This window comes from Oncorhynchus kisutch, unplaced genomic scaffold (assembly GCF_002021735.2).
Source record: "Oncorhynchus kisutch isolate 150728-3 unplaced genomic scaffold, Okis_V2 scaffold831, whole genome shotgun sequence".
In the NCBI taxonomy this organism is placed as follows: Eukaryota; Metazoa; Chordata; class Actinopteri; order Salmoniformes; family Salmonidae; genus Oncorhynchus; species Oncorhynchus kisutch.
In genome coordinates this window covers 79781-99725 of record NW_022262776.1, presented here as the reverse complement: position 1 = coordinate 99725, position 19945 = coordinate 79781, and positions in this window count along the sequence as shown.

The window sequence follows — 19945 nt, the reverse complement described above, 5'->3', positions numbered from 1 at the left end:
ATGGGATACAGAGATAGATGAGAGGGGTTGCTGGTAGCTGAAGGATGGGATACAGAGATAGATGAGAGGGGTTGCTGGAAGCTGAAGGGTGGGATTCAGAGATAGATGAGAGGGGTTGCTGGTAGCTGAAGGATGGGATTCAGAGATAGATGAGAGGGGTTGCTGGTAGCTGAAGGGTGGGATTTGGAGATAGATGGGAGGGGTTGTTGGTGGCTGAAGGGTGGGATTTGGAGATAGATGGGAGGGGTTGTTGGTGGCTGAAGGGTGGGATTTGGAGATAGATGGGAGGGGTTGTTGGTGGCTGAAGGGTGGGATTTGGAGATAGATGGGAGGGGTTGTTGGTGGCTGAAGGATGGGATTTGGAGATAGATGGGAGGGGTTGTTGGTGGCTGAAGGGTGGGATTTGGAGATAGATGGGAGGGGTTGTTGGTGGCTGAAGGGTGGGATTTGGAGATAGATGGGAGGGGTTGTTCGTGGCTGAAGGGTGGGATTTGGAGATAGATGGGAGGGGTTGTTGGTGGCTGAAGGATGGGATTAAAAACAAACAAAAGATAGCTTTTGTAAAATACATTGTGTCTGTACATTTATATAGTATACTATCAGCTGGAAGTAGAAGCCTAAGTGTTGTTGTCCATTAGTTGACTCCAATTAAGGGAGGGATGTTAGGGTTAGGGGAATATAATAAAGGTATATATATATATATTCATATTTGGGGGATTGGAAATGATGCAGACAATTACATGGATGTAATCTACAATCTATCTGCACTATTGAAGCTGATCCCTTAAAAAATGTAAAAATGAATAGGATTCCCTTCTCAAAGCAAATAACACTATTTATCAGAAAATAACATGTTTCCTTTTCATTATGAGTAGATCCATCCTCTCTCCTCTGTGACAACTGGGAGAAACTGCATTTGTCACACAGCCAGGAGTGGTGGGTGCTGAGTCAAGCGCAGAGAGCAGAGGAAAATGGGGGAAACCAAACTTTATTGCTGTATCCACAATTAACGCCAAAAACAACAGGCGAAGACAAAAGTGTCCAACCCAAAACTGGGCACAAACAGACAAGGAACACAACACGCAACCAACCTAGCAACCAACAGAAAACAAGCCTGCACAAAAGCAGGCGGGTCTAACAGGCTTAAACAGTCCTGAACCAAAACTCAAATAAGAAACAGGTGCAACCAATAAGACATAACAAACAGAAAAGGAAAAGGGGCGGCTAGTAGACCGGCGGCGACGACCGCCGAGTGCCGCCCGAACACTGCGGCCCCATCTTCCGGCAGGGCAGGCGGAGGGGCAAGTTTTGGGGCGAGAGCCAGACCCGGTCCCCCGGTGCGAACATGGGGGCCTCACTGCGGTGACGGTCAGCGCTCCTCTTCTGCCGTCTACCAGCTTGTTTAAGTGATTCCCGGACGGCTCTCCAGGTCTCCTTCGAGCGCTGCCCCCATTCCTCTATCGCAGGAGCTTCGGTCTGGCTCTGATGCCATGGGGTCAGGACCGGCTGGAAGCGCAATACGCACTGGAAAGGTGAAATGTTAGTGGAGGAGTGAATTCTGAGCCACCTCCGCACATGGGACGTACCTCCCCCATTCACCTGGCCGGTCCTGGCAATATGACCGCAGAAACCTACCCACATCCTGGTTCACTTTCTCCACCTGCCCATTACTCTCGGGGTGAAAACCCAAGGTCAGGCTGATCGAGACCCCCAGACGCTCCATAAACGCCCTCCAAACTCTGGACGTGAACTGGGGATCCCGATCAGAAACGATGTCCTCAGGAACCCCGTAGTGCCGGAAGACGTGGGTAAACAGAGCCTCCGCAGTCTGTATGGCCGTAGGGAGACTGGACAATGGGATGAGAGGGCAGGACATAGAAAACCGATCCACAATGACCAGGATCATGGTGTTCCCCTGAGACGAGGGAAGGTCGGTGAGAAAATCCACTGACAAATGCGACCACGGCCGTTGTGGAACCGGGAGGGGCTGTAGGCAGGTGTCTAGGAACTCTGCTCTGAGCGCACATCGAGCAGGAGGAGACATAAAACCTCACGTCCTTGGTCAAAGTGGGCCACCAGTACTTCCCCCTAAGACCCCACACTGTCCTCTCAATACCAGGATGACCCGAAGAGGGTAGCGTATGGGACCATCGAATCAAACGATCACCAACAATAAGCGGCACGTACTGAACACCCGCTGGACACTGAGGAGGTGCAGGTTCCAACCGTAACGCCTGCTCGATTTCCGCGTCCACCTCCCATACCACCGGTGCTACCAGACATGAAGCTGGAAGGATGGGAGTAGGATCGATGGACCGCTCCTCGGTGTCATAGAGACGGGACAGCGCGTCGGCCTTAGTATTAAGGGAGCCTATAGGAGATCGTGAACTGAAATCTGGTAAAAAACATGGCCCACCTTGCCTGATGCGGATTCAATCTCCTCGCTGTCCTGATATACTCAGATTTACTCAGATTTACTCAGATATACAGATTGCGATGGTCAGTCCAGATGAGGAAAGGGTGCTTGGCCCCCTCAAGCCAATGCCTCCACACCTTCAGAGCTTTTACCACAGCTAACAACTCCCGGTCCCCCACGTCATAGTTCCACTCTGCCGGACCGAGATTCCTCGAAAAGAAACCCGAGCGCTGTTACAGCACGGCTCCAACCCCAGCCTCGGACGCGTCCACCTCCACCAGGAACGCCAAAGAGGGGCCCGGATGAGCCAGCACGGGAGCGCTGTGACAGCACGGCTCCAACCCCAGCCTCGGACCGTCCACCTCCACTAGGAACGCCAAAGAGGGGTCCGGATGAGCCAGCACGGGAGCGCTGTGACAGCACGGCTCCAACCCCAGCCTCGGACCGTCCACCTCCACTAGGAACGCCAAAGAGGGGTCCGGATGAGCCAGCACGGGAGCGTCGGTGAACAGCTCCTTCCGACGACTGAAGGCTCTGTCCACCTCCGCTGACCACCGCAAACGCGCCGGCCCTCCGCTGAGGTAATGGGAGCAGCCACCTGACCAAAACCCCCGGTAGTAATTGGCAAACCCTAAAAAACGCTGCACCTCCTTTACCGTGGTCGGAGTCGGGCCAATTACGCATGGCTGTAACGCGGTCACACTCCATCACCACCCCAGAGGTGGAAATGCACTAACCTAGGAAGGAAATGGCTTGTTTGGAGAACACATTATTCCTGTAATAACATACTGGATATCATATTAGAGTAATGTTAACATTATATTACAATAAGGATATACATGATATTACATTAGAATAATGTATACGTGATATGCATTATTACACTCAAAACAATGCTGGGTTGTTTGGTTGACCCAACTGCTGGGTTTCAGGCGTTGGGTCACTTAGTTGGGATGTATTCTTTAAAAAGAGCAAAGTTGGGATGTTTATGCTGTGTTATTGATATATGACCCAGCAGTTCAGATCAGAAGACTGGAGATGTAGGGGCGTGGCTTTAACATAGTTGTTTTTAGCCACCTGTGAGAGTAAATGTCATTTATCTTTTCTGTTGTATAGTTATCACATGTTAAGGTTGAACATTTACATTTTTGTAGCTTCAATGAGGCTTACAGATGTGTATGAGTTCCCTAAAAACCTATGAAATCCAATTGTTGAAATAGATACCACCTTATTGTAATGTGTCATGAAAAATCTTAATATTCTAGAATAATGTGTAAAATGCTTGTCACGCCCCGACCGCAAAGAGCCTTTTTATTCTCTATTTTGGTTAGGTCGGGGTGTGACTAGGGTGGGTAATCTAGGTTGTTTTATTTCTATGTTGGCCTGGTATGGTTCCCAATCAGAGGCAGCTGTTTAGCGTTGTCTCTGATTGGGGATCATATTTAGGCAGCCATTTCCCCACTGTGTTTTGTGGGATCTTGTTTTTGTGTTGTTGCCTGTGAGCACTCGAGAACGTCACGTTTCGTTTATTCTTTATTGTTTTTTGTGCGGTTCACTTCAATTAAAATATCAAACCGATTTCACGCTGCGCTTTGGTCTGAGTGTTATTACGACGATCGTGACCATGCTAAACTTTTAAAGGAACATTTAAATGTGCAGTTAACATGATGACGGTGGCCAATAAGATCTATCTGAAAGCCACACATCTAATAAGCCACACCTCCTGAACATAACCTAAGGATTACATTCAAAACGACCCAGCTACGAGGTCAAACCAACATTAAAGTAAAAAACACCCAACTGATGGTTAAGTTAGCCCATGTTTGGGGAAGGCCAACAACCCAACATGCATTCACTCAATCCAACTGGCTGGGTCAAAACAACCCTGTGAATGTTCTGTCCAATATTTACCCAGTGCTGTGTTACCAAAGAAGGCAAATTGGATTGTTTTTAAGCAAGCATTTTTTTTTTAGTTTACTGTATCACCCAGAGAGATAATTATCTGCACAGTCAATAACATTAGCTTGACATTAGCATAATTAATCTTTAATCCTATTATTGTGATGTAAATAACATTAAACAGGCAATCCTCCACTGCATGAACTGTGCCTGAGGAAAAGTCTGATATAGGCAAGGGATGCTCCAAACTTCTGATGCCAAAAGCGATTAATTAACGAAGCAGGTCTTTAAGCAGAGCTATTGTCCTACAGTAGTCCCCCTACCTGAGAGATGCAGACGAGTTGCTATGGTAACGGAGTCAGGTTCTATTCTTGTTGCAGGTTCTTTGTTTGTTTGTCTCTTTCTCATTCCCTGTACTCACATTCATGTATAAACACGCACAAACGGGAACGCAAATGGCTTCGCACACACACACACACACACACACACACACACACACACACACACACACACACACACACACACACACACACACACAGATACGTTATTATGTTTCAAGTGTTGACTGAATGAAAATTAAACACACGTTCTTTCCCCATAGTATGCTAGCTACAATGGTAACGTCAACCTAGCCTAGCCTAGCCTGCTCTGCCGTACAAGCTAGCTTGACTTGCTTTAAAGTTCAAGGAACAAGTTGAAGAAAAAGTAACTAATGAAAAACATGTCTTAAATCACCTAAAACAATATATTTATCCTGTCTTTAATGAAAAGGTCATATTTTGCAATCTCCCAAAATAATGGGATCTCTTACGAGAGACAGCCACTCCTCCATCTTGCCTTGCAAACACTACACCTGTCCTGTCAGTAGCGGGGCAAGACTCTGTGAAGATGACATACGGCGGACTGAAATACGTCACGATGTAAACGGGGCAGAAGAATATCAGGATCCCATCAATGTACTATCTAGTCTTTCCTGTTGTCTCCCGTCAATGTACTATCTAGTCTTTCCTGTTATCTAGTCTCTCCTGTTATCTCCCGTCAATCTCCCGCTCCTCTCCCATCCTCTCCTCTCTCCTCTCCTCTCTCCCCCTCCTCTCCCCTCCTCTGCTCTCCTCTCCTCTCCTCTCCCCTCCTCTCCTCTCCCATCCTCTCCTCTCCCCTGCTCTCCTCTCCCCTGCTCTCCTCTCCTCTCCCCTGCTCTCCTCTCCTCTCCCCTGCTCTCCTCTCCTCTAATCTCCTCTCCCCTGCTCTCCTATGCTCTCCTCTCCTCTCCCCTGCTCTCCTCTCCTCTCCTCTCCCCTGCTCTCTTCTCCTCTCCCCTCTCCCATCCTCTCCCCTGCTCTCCTCTCCCCTGCTCTCCTCTCCTCTCCCCTGCTCTCCTCTCCCCTCTCCTCTCCCCTCTTCTGCTCTCCTCTCCTCTCCCCTCCCATCCTCTCCTCTCCTCTCCCCTGCTCTCCTCTCCTCTCCTCTCCCCTGCTCTCCTCTCCTCTCCTCTCCCCTAATCTCCTCTCCTCTCCCCTAATCTCCTCTCCTCTCCCCTGCACTCCTATGCTCTCCTCTCCTCTCCCCTGCTCTCCTCTCCTCTCCCCTGCTCTCCTATGCTCTCCTCTCCTCTCCCCTGCTCTCCTCTCCTCTCCTCTCCTCTCCCCTGCTCTCTTCACCTCTCCTCTCCCCTGCTCTCTTCTCCTCTCCCCTCTCCCATCCTCTCCCCTGCTCTCCTCTCCCCTGCTCTCCTCTCCTCTCCCCTGCTCTCCTCTCCCCTCTCCTCTCCCCTCTCCCCTCTTCTGCCTCCTCTCCTCTCCTCTCCCCTCCCATCCTCTCCTCTCCTCTGCTCTCCTCTCCTCTCCTCTCCTCTCCTCTCCTCTCCTCTCCTCTCCTCTCCTCTCCTCTCCTCTCCTCTCCTCTCCTCTCCTCTCCTCTCCCTCTCCTCTCTCCTCTCCTCTCCTCTCCTCTCCTCTCCTCTCCTCTCCTCTCCTATCCTCTCCTCTCCTCTCCCCTAATCTCCTCTCCTCTCCCCTGCACTCCTCTCCTCTCCTCTCCTCTCCTCTCCTCTCCTCTCCTCTCCTCTCCTCTCCTCTCCTCTCCTCTCCTCTCCTCTCCTCTCCTCTCCTCTCCTCTCCTCTCCTCTCCTCTCCTCTCCACTCCTCTCCCATCCTCTCCTCTCCTCTCCCATCCTCTCCTCTCCCCTGCTCCCCCCTCTCCCATCCTCTCCTCTCATCCTCTCCTCTCCTCTCAACAGCCACTGCATGCAGCCTGCTCCAGACTGATTGCATGATTTTGTGAAGTTCCCCCTCTCCACCTGTTTGTTTATGGTCTGTGTGTGTGTGTGTGTGTGTGTGTGTGTGTGTGTGTGTGTGTGTGTGTGTGTGTGTGTGTGTGTGTGTGTGTGTGTGTGTGTGTGTGTGTGTGTGTTGTGTGTGTGTGTGTGTGTGTGTTGTGTGTGCGCATCAGGGAAAAGCTTTGACGAGAAGAGTGGTAATAATTAATCCCTATGTTTCCTATCATTAATCACTATGTTTCCTATCATGAATCACTATGTATCCTATCATGAATCACTATGTATCCTATCATGAATCACTATGTATCCTATCATTAATCACTATGTTTCCTATCATTAATCACTATGTATCCTATCATTAATCACTATGTATCCTATCATTAATCACTATGTATCCTATCATTAATCACTATGTATCCTATCATGAATCACTATGTATCCTATCATTAATCACTATGTATCCTATCATTAATCACTATGTATCCTATCATTAATCACTATGTATCCTATCATTAATCACTATGTTTCCTATCATGAATCACTATGTATCCTATCATTAATCACTATGTATCCTATCATTAATCACTATGTATCCTATCATTAATCACTATGTATCCTATCATTAATCACTATGTTCCTATCATTAATCACTATGTATCCTATCATTAATCACTATGTTTCCTATCATTAATCACTATGTATCCTATCATTAATCACTATGTATCCTATCATTAATCACTATGTATCCTATCATTAATCACTATGTATCCTATCATTAATCACTATGTATCCTATCATTAATCACTATGTATCCTATCATTAATCACTATGTATCCTATCATTAATCACTATGTATCCTATCATTAATCACTATGTATCCTATCATTAATCACTATGTATCCTATCATTAATCACTATATATCCTATCATTAATCACTATGTATCCTATCATTAATCACTATGTTTCCTATCATTAATCACTATGTATCCTATCATTACTCACTATGTATCCTATCATTAATCACTATGTATCCTATCATTAATCACTATGTATCCTATCATTAATCACTATGTATCCTATCATTAATCACTATGTATCCTATCATTAATCACTATGTATCCTATCATTAATCACTATGTATCCTATCATTAATCACTATGTATCCTATCATTAATCACTATGTATCCTATCATTAATCACTATGTATCCTATCATTAATCACTATGTTTCCTATCATTAATCACTATGTATCCTATCATTAATCACTATGTATCCTATCATTAATCACTATGTATCCTATCATTAATCACTATGTATCCTATCATTAATCACTATGTATCCTATCATTAATCACTATGTGTTCTATCATTAATCACTATGTTTCCTATCATTAATCACTATGTATCCTATCATGAATCACTATGCATCCTATCATTAATCACTATGTATCCTATCATTAATCAGAATAATTATCCTCCACTAGGTGTTCTCCTTATAACAGGAGCTCAGTTCTCCTTATAACAGGAGCTCAGTTCTCCTTATAACAGGAGCTCAGTTCTCCTTATAACAGGAGCTCAGTTCTCCTCATAACAGGAGCTCAGTTCTCCTTATAACATGAGCTCAGTTCTCCTTATAACAGGAGCTCAGTTCTCCTTATAACAGGAGCTCAGTTCTCCTTATAACAGGAGCTCAGTTCTCCTTATAACAGGAGCTCAGTTCTCCTTATAACAGGAGCTCAGTTCTCCTCATAACAGGAGCTCAGTTCTCCTCATAACAGGAGCTCAGTTCTCCTTATAACAGGAGCTCAGTTCTCCTTATAACAGGAGCTCAGTTCTCCTTATAACAGGAGCTCAGTTCTCCTTATAACAGGAGCTCAGTTCTCCTTATAACAGGAGCTCAGTTCTCCTTATAACAGGAGCTCAGTTCTCCTTATAACAGGAGCTCAGTTCTCCTTATAACAGGAGCTCAGTTCTCCTTATAACAGGAGCTCAGTTCTCCTTATAACAGGAGCTCAGTTCTCCTTATAACAGGAGCTCAGTTCTCCTTATAACAGGAGCTCAGTTCTCCTTATAACAGGAGCTCAGTTCTCCTTATAACAGTAGCTCAGTTCTCCTTATAACAGGAGCTCAGTTCTCCTTATAACAGGAGCTCAGACGTTTTATAAACTCATTCAAATTGGAAAATTGCTAAAGAATGTTGACGTCTGGAATACAGATATCAATAACCAGGAGGTTATCTAAAGAGGTTATGATAAGGTTCTCTCTATCAGAGGGTGGACGTGTGTGTGTGTGGCCTCCTCATATGATATATTATATTCATGGATAGCCTTATCTCTACCAAGAAGAGGAAACTTTCCCCCCCAACAATTAATTAATGTTTTCCTGATTAGTTACATTTTTAATTACACCTAGGATGTGTCCCAAACACCACCCTTTTCCCTAGATAGTGCACCAGAGCCTTGGTCAAAATGTAGTGCACTACAAAGGGAACATCTGGGATACAGCCCTATTCTCCTCCATCCTCCATTCATCCATTATGCTCCTTTCAGACAAAGAACAAAGCTTGTCTCTACACCAACAACACATGGCAGATAGATGATGATGATAAACATGGTTTAATAACAGCAGGGTCAGAACTCTATGGTTAGTCTAGTGATGATGATGATGATAAACATGGTTTAATAACAGCTGGGTCAGAACTCTATGGTTAGTCTAGTGATGATGATGATGATGATGATAAACATGGTTTAATAACAGCAGGGTCAGAACTCTATGGTTAGTCTAGTGATGATGATAAACATGGTTTAATAGCAGCTGGGTCAGAACTCTATGGTTAGTCTAGTGATGATGATGAACATGGTTTAATAACAGCAGGGTCAGAACTCTATGGTTAGTCTAGTGATGATGATGATGATGATGATAAACATGGTTTAATAGCAGCTGGGTCAGAACTCTATGGTTAGTCTAGTGATGATGATAAACATGGTTTAATAGCAGCTGGGTCAGAACTCTATGGTTAGTCTAGTGATGATGATGATGATGAACATGGTTTAATAACAGCAGGGTCAGAACTCTATGGTTAGTCTAGTGATGATGATAAACATGGTTTAATAGCAGCTGGGTCAGAACTCTATGGTTAGTCTAGTGATGATGATGATGATGAACATGGTTTAATAACAGCAGGGTCAGAACTCTATGGTTAGTCTAGTGATGATGATGGTGATAAACATGGTTTAATAACAGCTGGGTCAGAACTCTATGGTTAGTCTAGTGATGATGATGATGATGATGATAAACATGGTTTAATAGCAGCTGGGTCAGAACTGTATGGTTAGTCTAGTGATGATGATGAACATGGTTTAATAGCAGCTGGGTCAGAACTCTATGGTTAGTCTAGTGATGATGATGATGATGATGAACATGGTTTAATAGCAGCTGGGTCAGAACTCTATGGTTAGTCTAGTGATGATGATGGTGATAAACATGGTTTAATAGCAGCTGGGTCAGAACTCTATGGTTAGTCTAGTGATGATGATGGTGATAAACATGGTTTAATAGCAGCTGGGTCAGAACTCTATGGTTAGTCTAGTGATGATGATGAACATGGTTTAATAGCAGCTGGGTCAGAACTCTATGGTTAGTCTAGTGATGATGATGATGATGATGATGATGAACATGGTTTAATAGCAGCTGGGTCAGAACTCTATGGTTAGTCTAGTGATGATGATGATGATGATGATAAACATGGTTTAATAGCAGCTGGGTCAGAACTCTATGGTTAGTCTAGTGATGATGATGAACATGGTTTAATAGCAGCTGAGTCAGAACTCTATGGTTAGTCTAGTGATGATGATGATGATAAACATGGTTTAATAACAGCAGGGTCAGAACTCTATGGTTAGTCTAGTGATGATGATGAACATGGTTTAATAACAGCAGGGTCAGAACTGTATGGTTAGTCTAGTGATGATGATGAACATGGTTTAATAGCAGCTGGGTCAGAACTCTATGGTTAGTCTAGTGATGATGATGATAAACATGGTTTAATAACAGCAGGGTCAGAACTCTATGGTTAGTCTAGTGATGATGATGATGATAAACATGGTTTAATAACAGCAGGGTCAGAACTGTATGGTTAGTCTAGTGATGATGATGATAAACATGGTTTAATAACAGCAGGGTCAGAACTCTATGGTTAGTCTAGTGATGATGATGATGATAAACATGGTTTAATAACAGCAGGGTCAGAACTCTATGGTTAGTCTAGTGATGGTGATGATGATGAACATGGTTTAATAGCAGCTGGGTCAGAACTCTATGGTTAGTCTAGTGATGATGATGAACATGGTTTAATAGCAGCTGGGTCAGAACTCTATGGTTAGTCTAGTGATGATGATGATAAACATGGTTTAATAACAGCAGGGTCAGAACTCTATGGTTAGTCTAGTGATGATGATGATGATAAACATGGTTTAATAACAGCAGGGTCAGAACTCTATGGTTAGTCTAGTGATGATGATGAACATGGTTTAATAGCAGCTGGGTCAGAACTCTATGGTTAGTCTAGTGATGATGATAAACATGGTTTAATAGCAGCTGGGTCAGAACTCTATGGTTAGTCTAGTGATGATGATGATAAACATGGTTTAATAACAGCAGGGTCAGAACTGTATGGTTAGTCTAGTGATGATGATGAACATGGTTTAATAGCAGCTGGGTCAGAACTCTATGGTTAGTCTAGTGATGATGATGATGATGAACATGGTTTAATAGCAGCTGGGTCAGAACTCTATGGTTAGTCTAGTGATGATGATGATGATGATGAACATGGTTTAATAGCAGCTGGGTCAGAACTCTATGGTTAGTCTAGTGATGATGATGAACATGGTTTAATAACAGCAGGGTCAGAACTCTATGGTTAGTCTAGTGATGATGATGATGATGAACATGGTTTAATAGCAGCTGGGTCAGAACTCTATGGTTAGTCTAGTGATGATGATAAACATGGTTTAATAGCAGCTGGGTCAGAACTCTATGGTTAGTCTAGTGATGATGATGGTGATAAACATGGTTTAATAGCAGCTGGGTCAGAACTCTATGGTTAGTCTAGTGATGATGATGGTGATAAACATGGTTTAATAGCAGCTGGGTCAGAACTCTATGGTTAGTCTAGTGATGATGATGATGATGAACATGGTTTAATAACAGCAGGGTCAGAACTCTATGGTTAGTCTAGTGATGATGATGAACATGGTTTAATAGCAGCTGGGTCAGAACTCTATGGTTAGTCTAGTGATGATGATGATGATGAACATGGTTTAATAGCAGCAGGGTCAGAACTCTATGGTTAGTCTAGTGATGATGATGGTGATAAACATGGTTTAATAACAGCAGGGTCAGAACTCTATGGTTAGTCTAGTGATGATGATGAACATGGTTTAATAGCAGCTGGGTCAGAACTGTATGGTTAGTCTAGTGATGATGATGATGATGATGATAAACATGGTTTAATAACAGCAGGGTCAGAACTCTATGGTTAGTCTAGTGATGATGGTGATAAACATGGTTTAATAGCAGCTGGGTCAGAACTCTATGGTTAGTCTAGTGATGATGATGAACATGGTTTAATAGCAGCTGAGTCAGAACTCTATGGTTAGTCTAGTGATGATGATGATGATGAACATGGTTTAATAGCAGCTGGGTCAGAACTCTATGGTTAGTCTAGTGATGATGATAAACATGGTTTAATAACAGCAGGGTCAGAACTCTATGGTTAGTCTAGTGATGATGATGATAAACATGGTTTAATAACAGCAGGGTCAGAACTCTATGGTTAGTCTAGTGATGATGATGAACATGGTTTAATAGCAGCAGGGTCAGAACTCTATGGTTAGTCTAGTGATGATGATGATGATGAACATGGTTTAATAGCAGCTGGGTCAGAACTCTATGGTTAGTCTAGTGATGATGATGATGAACATGGTTTAATAGCAGCTGGGTCAGAACTCTATGGTTAGTCTAGTGATGATGATAAACATGGTTTAATAACAGCAGGGTCAGAACTCTATGGTTAGTCTAGTGATGATGATGATGATAAACATGGTTTAATAGCAGCTGGGTCAGAACTCTATGGTTAGTCTAGTGATGATGATGATGATGAACATGGTTTAATAGCAGCTGGGTCAGAACTCTATGGTTAGTCTAGTGATGATGATGATGATGATGATAAACATGGTTTAATAGCAGCTGGGTCAGAACTCTATGGTTAGTCTAGTGATGATGATAAACATGGTTTAATAGCAGCTGGGTCAGAACTCTATGGTTAGTCTAGTGATGATGATGATGAACATGGTTTAATAACAGCAGGGTCAGAACTCTATGGTTAGTCTAGTGATGATGATGATAAACATGGTTTAATAACAGCAGGGTCAGAACTCTATGGTTAGTCTAGTGATGATGATGAACATGGTTTAATAGCAGCTGGGTCAGAACTCTATGGTTAGTCTAGTGATGGTGATGATGATAAACATGGTTTAATAACAGCAGGGTCAGAACTCTATGGTTAGTCTAGTGATGATGATGAACATGGTTTAATAACAGCAGGGTCAGAACTCTATGGTTAGTCTAGTGATGATGATGAACATGGTTTAATAGCAGCTGGGTCAGAACTCTATGGTTAGTCTAGTGATGGTGATGATGATAAACATGGTTTAATAACAGCAGGGTCAGAACTCTATGGTTAGTCTAGTGATGATGATGATGATAAACATGGTTTAATAACAGCAGGGTCAGAACTCTATGGTTAGTCTAGTGATGATGATGAACATGGTTTAATAGCAGCTGGGTCAGAACTCTATGGTTAGTCTAGTGATGATGATGATGATGAACATGGTTTAATAGCAGCTGGGTCAGAACTGTATGGTTAGTCTAGTGATGATGATGAACATGGTTTAATAGCAGCTGGGTCAGAACTCTATGGTTAGTCTAGTGATGATGATGATGATGATGAACATGGTTTAATAGCAGCTGGGTCAGAACTCTATGGTTAGTCTAGTGATGATGATGATGATGATGAACATGGTTTAATAGCAGCTGGGTCAGAACTCTATGGTTAGTCTAGTGATGATGATAAACATGGTTTAATAACAGCAGGGTCAGAACTCTATGGTTAGTCTAGTGATGATGATGATGATAAACATGGTTTAATAGCAGCTGGGTCAGAACTCTATGGTTAGTCTAGTGATGATGATGAACATGGTTTAATAGCAGCTGGGTCAGAACTGTATGGTTAGTCTAGTGATGATGATGATAAACATGGTTTAATAGCAGCTGGGTCAGAACTCTATGGTTAGTCTAGTGATGGTGATGATGATAAACATGGTTTAATAGCAGCTGGGTCAGAACTCTATGGTTAGTCTAGTGATGATGATGATGATGAACATGGTTTAATAGCAGCTGGGTCAGAACTCTATGGTTAGTCTAGTGATGATGATGAACATGGTTTAATAGCAGCTGGGTCAGAACTCTATGGTTAGTCTAGTGATGATGATGATGATGAACATGGTTTAATAGCAGCTGGGTCAGAACTCTATGGTTAGTCTAGTGATGATGATAAACATGGTTTAATAACAGCAGGGTCAGAACTCTATGGTTAGTCTAGTGATGATGGTGATAAACATGGTTTAATAACAGCAGGGTCAGAACTCTATGGTTAGTCTAGTGATGATGATGATTATGATAAACATGGTTTAATAGCAGCTGGGTCAGAACTCTATGGTTAGTCTAGTGATGATGATGAACATGGTTTAATAGCAGCAGGGTCAGAACTCTATGGTTAGTCTAGTGATGATGATGATGATAAACATGGTTTAATAACAGCAGGGTCAGAACTCTATGGTTAGTCTAGTGATGATGATGAACATGGTTTAATAGCAGCTGGGTCAGAACTCTATGGTTAGTCTAGTGATGATGATGATGATGAACATGGTTTAATAGCAGCTGGGTCAGAACTCTATGGTTAGTCTAGTGATGATGATGAACATGGTTTAATAGCAGCTGGGTCAGAACTCTATGGTTAGTCTAGTGATGATGATGATGATGAACATGGTTTAATAGCAGCTGGGTCAGAACTCTATGGTTAGTCTAGTGATGATGATGATGATGATGAACATGGTTTAATAGCAGCTGGGTCAGAACTCTATGGTTAGTCTAGTGATGATGATGATGATGATGAACATGGTTTAATAGCAGCTGGGTCAGAACTCTATGGTTAGTCTAGTGATGATGATAAACATGGTTTAATAACAGCAGGGTCAGAACTGTATGGTTAGTCTAGTGATGATGATGAACATGGTTTAATAGCAGCTGGGTCAGAACTCTATGGTTAGTCTAGTGATGATGATGATAAACATGGTTTAATAGCAGCTGGGTCAGAACTCTATGGTTAGTCTAGTGATGATGATGATGATGAACATGGTTTAATAGCAGCTGGGTCAGAACTCTATGGTTAGTCTAGTGATGATGATGATAAACATGGTTTAATAGCAGCTGGGTCAGAACTCTATGGTTAGTCTAGTGATGGTGATGATGATAAACATGGTTTAATAGCAGCTGGGTCAGAACTCTATGGTTAGTCTAGTGATGATGATGATGATGAACATGGTTTAATAGCAGCTGGGTCAGAACTCTATGGTTAGTCTAGTGATGATGATGAACATGGTTTAATAACAGCAGGGTCAGAACTCTATGGTTAGTCTAGTGATGATGATGAACATGGTTTAATAGCAGCTGGGTCAGAACTCTATGGTTAGTCTAGTGATGATGATGAACATGGTTTAATAGCAGCTGGGTCAGAACTCTATGGTTAGTCTAGTGATGATGATGATGATGAACATGGTTTAATAGCAGCTGGGTCAGAACTCTATGGTTAGTCTAGTGATGATGATAAACATGGTTTAATAACAGCAGGGTCAGAACTCTATGGTTAGTCTAGTGATGATGGTGATAAACATGGTTTAATAACAGCAGGGTCAGAACTGTATGGTTAGTCTAGTGATGATGATGAACATGGTTTAATAGCAGCTGGGTCAGAACTCTATGGTTAGTCTAGTGATGATGATAAACATGGTTTAATAACAGCAGGGTCAGAACTCTATGGTTAGTCTAGTGATGATGATGATGATGATAAACATGGTTTAATAGCAGCTGGGTCAGAACTCTATGGTTAGTCTAGTGATGATGATAAACATGGTTTAATAGCAGCTGGGTCAGAACTCTATGGTTAGTCTAGTGATGATGATGAACATGGTTTAATAGCAGCTGGGTCAGAACTCTATGGTTAGTCTAGTGATGATGATGATGATAAACATGGTTTAATAGCAGCTGGGTCAGAACTCTATGGTTAGTCTAGTGATGGTGATGATGATAAACATGGTTTAATAACAGCAGGGTCAGAACTCTATGGTTAGTCTAGTGATGATGATAAACATGGTTTAATAGCAGCTGGGTCAGAACTCTATGGTTAGTCTAGTGATGATGATGAACATGGTTTAATAGCAGCTGGGTCAGAACTCTATGGTTAGTCTAGTGATGATGATGATGATAAACATGGTTTAATAGCAGCTGGGTCAGAACTCTATGGTTAGTCTAGTGATGGTGATGATGATAAACATGGTTTAATAACAGCAGGGTCAGAACTCTATGGTTAGTCTAGTGATGATGATAAACATGGTTTAATAGCAGCTGGGTCAGAACTCTATGGTTAGTCTAGTGATGATGATGATGATGAACATGGTTTAATAGCAGCTGGATCAGAACTCTATGGTTAGTCTAGTGATGATGATGATGATAAACATGGTTTAATAGCAGCTGGGTCAGAACTCTATGGTTAGTCTAGTGATGATGATGATGATAAACATGGTTTAATAACAGCAGGGTCAGAACTCTATGGTTAGTCTAGTGATGATGATGAACATGGTTTAATAGCAGCTGGGTCAGAACTCTATGGTTAGTCTAGTGATGATGATAAACATGGTTTAATAGCAGCTGGGTCAGAACTCTATGGTTAGTCTAGTGATGATGATGGTGATAAACATGGTTTAATAGCAGCTGGGTCAGAACTCTATGGTTAGTCTAGTGATGATGATGATGATGAACATGGTTTAATAGCAGCTGGGTCAGAACTCTATGGTTAGTCTAGTGATGATGATGATGATAAACATGGTTTAATAGCAGCTGGGTCAGAACTCTATGGTTAGTCTAGTGATGATGATAAACATGGTTTAATAACAGCAGGGTCAGAACTCTATGGTTAGTCTAGTGATGATGGTGATAAACATGGTTTAATAGCAGCTGGGTCAGAACTCTATGGTTAGTCTAGTGATGATGATGATGATGAACATGGTTTAATAGCAGCTGGGTCAGAACTCTATGGTTAGTCTAGTGATGATGATGATGATAAACATGGTTTAATAGCAGCTGGGTCAGAACTGTATGGTTAGTCTAGTGATGATGGTGATAAACATGGTTTAATAGCAGCTGGGTCAGAACTCTATGGTTAGTCTAGTGATGATGATGATGATGAACATGGTTTAATAACAGCAGGGTCAGAACTCTATTGTTAGTCTAGTGATGATGATGATGATAAACATGGTTTAATAGCAGCTGGGTCAGAACTCTATGGTTAGTCTAGTGATGATGGTGATAAACATGGTTTAATCAGATGAGAAGGAGATTAGTCAGAATACTTCATGTCTATTCTAATACAGTCTCATCATTTCAATGTTTGGTTCAGTCACAACAAGCTAATTAATAATCTACAATGAGATTCTACTCTATTACATTCTGCTTCTCTATTGGTCTCTTCATTCTCCCTGTGTTCGAACCAGCTCTGTCATGGTACCTCTGCTCTGTTCTACATCTCTGTATTCTCATGAGATGTTGTTGCACGTCTTACTCCGTTGTACATCAGGCCTCTGTATTTCCTTCTCCCCGTTCAGACTGTCACAGCGTGTCAACACATTTTCACACAGCGTCACACAGGGTCCAGAGACACAGGGGAGATTATAGAGATCTAGACGCAGGAGGTCTCTGCCATTTCATACTAGCTTTTCAATGAGAAAATCCTCCCTATTGCGTGTACAACAGTAGCCTCATGAATATATCTCCCCCTGTACTCTATCTCCTCCTTCCTAGTACTAGTTATATATATATATATATATATCTCCCCCTGTACTCTATCTCCTCCTTCCTAGTACTAGTTATATATATATATATATATCTCCCCCTGTACTCTCTATCTCCTCCTTCCTAGTACTAGTTATTTATATATATCTCCCCCTGTACTCTCTATCTCCTCCTTCCTAGTACTAGTTATATATATATATATCCCCTACCCTCTCTCTATATCTCCTACCTTCTCTGTCTCCAGTACTAGTTATATATAGCTCCTATCCTCTCTATCTCCAGCACTAGCTATATAACCCCTACCCTCTCTATATATCTCCTACCTTCTCTGTCTCCAGTACTAGTTATATATATCTCCTACCCTCTCTATATATCTCCTACACTCTCTATATATCTCCTACCCTCTCTATATATCTCCTACCCTCTCTATATATCTCCTACCTTCTCTGTCTCCAGTACTAGTTATATATATCTCCTACCCTCTCTATATATCTCCTACCTTCTCTGTCTCCAGTACTAGTTATATATATCTCCTACCCTCTCTATATATCTCCTACCCTCTCTATATATCTTCTACCCTCTCTATATATCTCCTACCCTCTCTATATATCTCCTACCCTCTCTATATATCTCCTACCCTCTATATATATCTCCTACCCTCTCTATATATCTCCTACCCTCTCTATATATCTCCTACCCTCTCTATATATCTCCTACCCTCTCTATCTCCAGTACTAGATATATATATATATCTACGACCCACTCCACCATCTCCTCCTCACCAGTAGCCTGCTAGCTATGTATATTTATCTATCCATTCCTTCCCTAGCAGTTCTAGTTAATCCTCAGCATGCTTTGCTCAACTCCCTGGTGAACAACAACACCAATACCATTGAGACATGTTGACAACAAGATGAAACCAAAACAACAACAAAATCCAGCAAGCAGAAAATAATCAATAGACCTAGCTACGTTGTTCTGGTACACACACTTGAAGTCAGTAGTCTCTTAGCAGTGTAGTTTATATGGAATATGGTGCAATTTGGGACGCAACCCAGGTGTCTCTCTCAGACTGTTCATTACAGTGATTAAAACCTCCATGGTGGAAGGGTGATGTGTTGCTCTGCCACCCACACAGCTAGCAGAAGAGATAAGGGTAGAACAGACTCCCATGAACCTCCTTACAACCTAGCAGAAGAGACAAGGGTAGAACAGACTCCCATGAAGCTCCTTACAACCTAGCAGAAGAGACAGGGGTAGAACAGACTCCCATGAACCTCCCTACAACCTAGCAGAAGAGACAAGGGTAGAACAGACTCCCATGAACCTCCTTACAACCTAGCAGAAGAGACAAGGGTAGAACAGACTCCCATGAAGCTCCTTACAACCTAGCAGAAGAGACAGGGGTAGAACAGACTCCCATGAACCTCCCTACAACCTAGCAGAAGAGACAAGGGTAGAACAGACTCCCATGAACCTCCTTACAACCTAGCAGAAGAGACAAGGGTAGAATAGACCACCACGAACCTCCCTACAACCTAGCAGAAGAGACTGGGGTAGAATAGACCACCATGAACCTCCTTACAACCTAGCAGAAGAGACAGGGGTAGAATAGACCACCATGAACCTCCCTACAACACTCAGAGAACAGTGAGAGTATTAAGGCTTATATTACTGCCTCCATGGTGTTGTTCCTGTTGTCCCTGTTGTTCTTGTTGTTCCTGTTGTTCCTGTTGTCCATGTTGTTCCTGTTATTCCTGTTGTCCCTGTTGTTCCTGTTGTCCATGTTGATCTTGTTGTCCCTGTTGTTCCTGTTGTCCATGTTGTTCCTGTTGTCCATGTTGTTCCTGTTGTCCCTGTTAATATTGTTGTTCCTGTTGTCCATGTTGTTCCTGTTGTCCGTGTTGTTCCTGTTGTCCTTGTTGTTCCTGTTGTCCCTGTTGTCCCTGTTGTTCTTGTTGTCCATGTTGTTTCTGTTGTCCCTGTTGTTCTTGTTGTTCTTGTTGTTCCTGTTGTCCCTGTTGTTCTTGTTGTCCATGTTGTTCTTGTTGTCCATGTTGTTCCTGTTGTCCCTGTTGTTCTTGTTGTTCTTGTTGTTCCTGTTGTCCATGTTGTTCCTGTTGTCCCTGTTGTCCATGTTGTTCCTGTTGTCCATGTTCCTGTTGTCC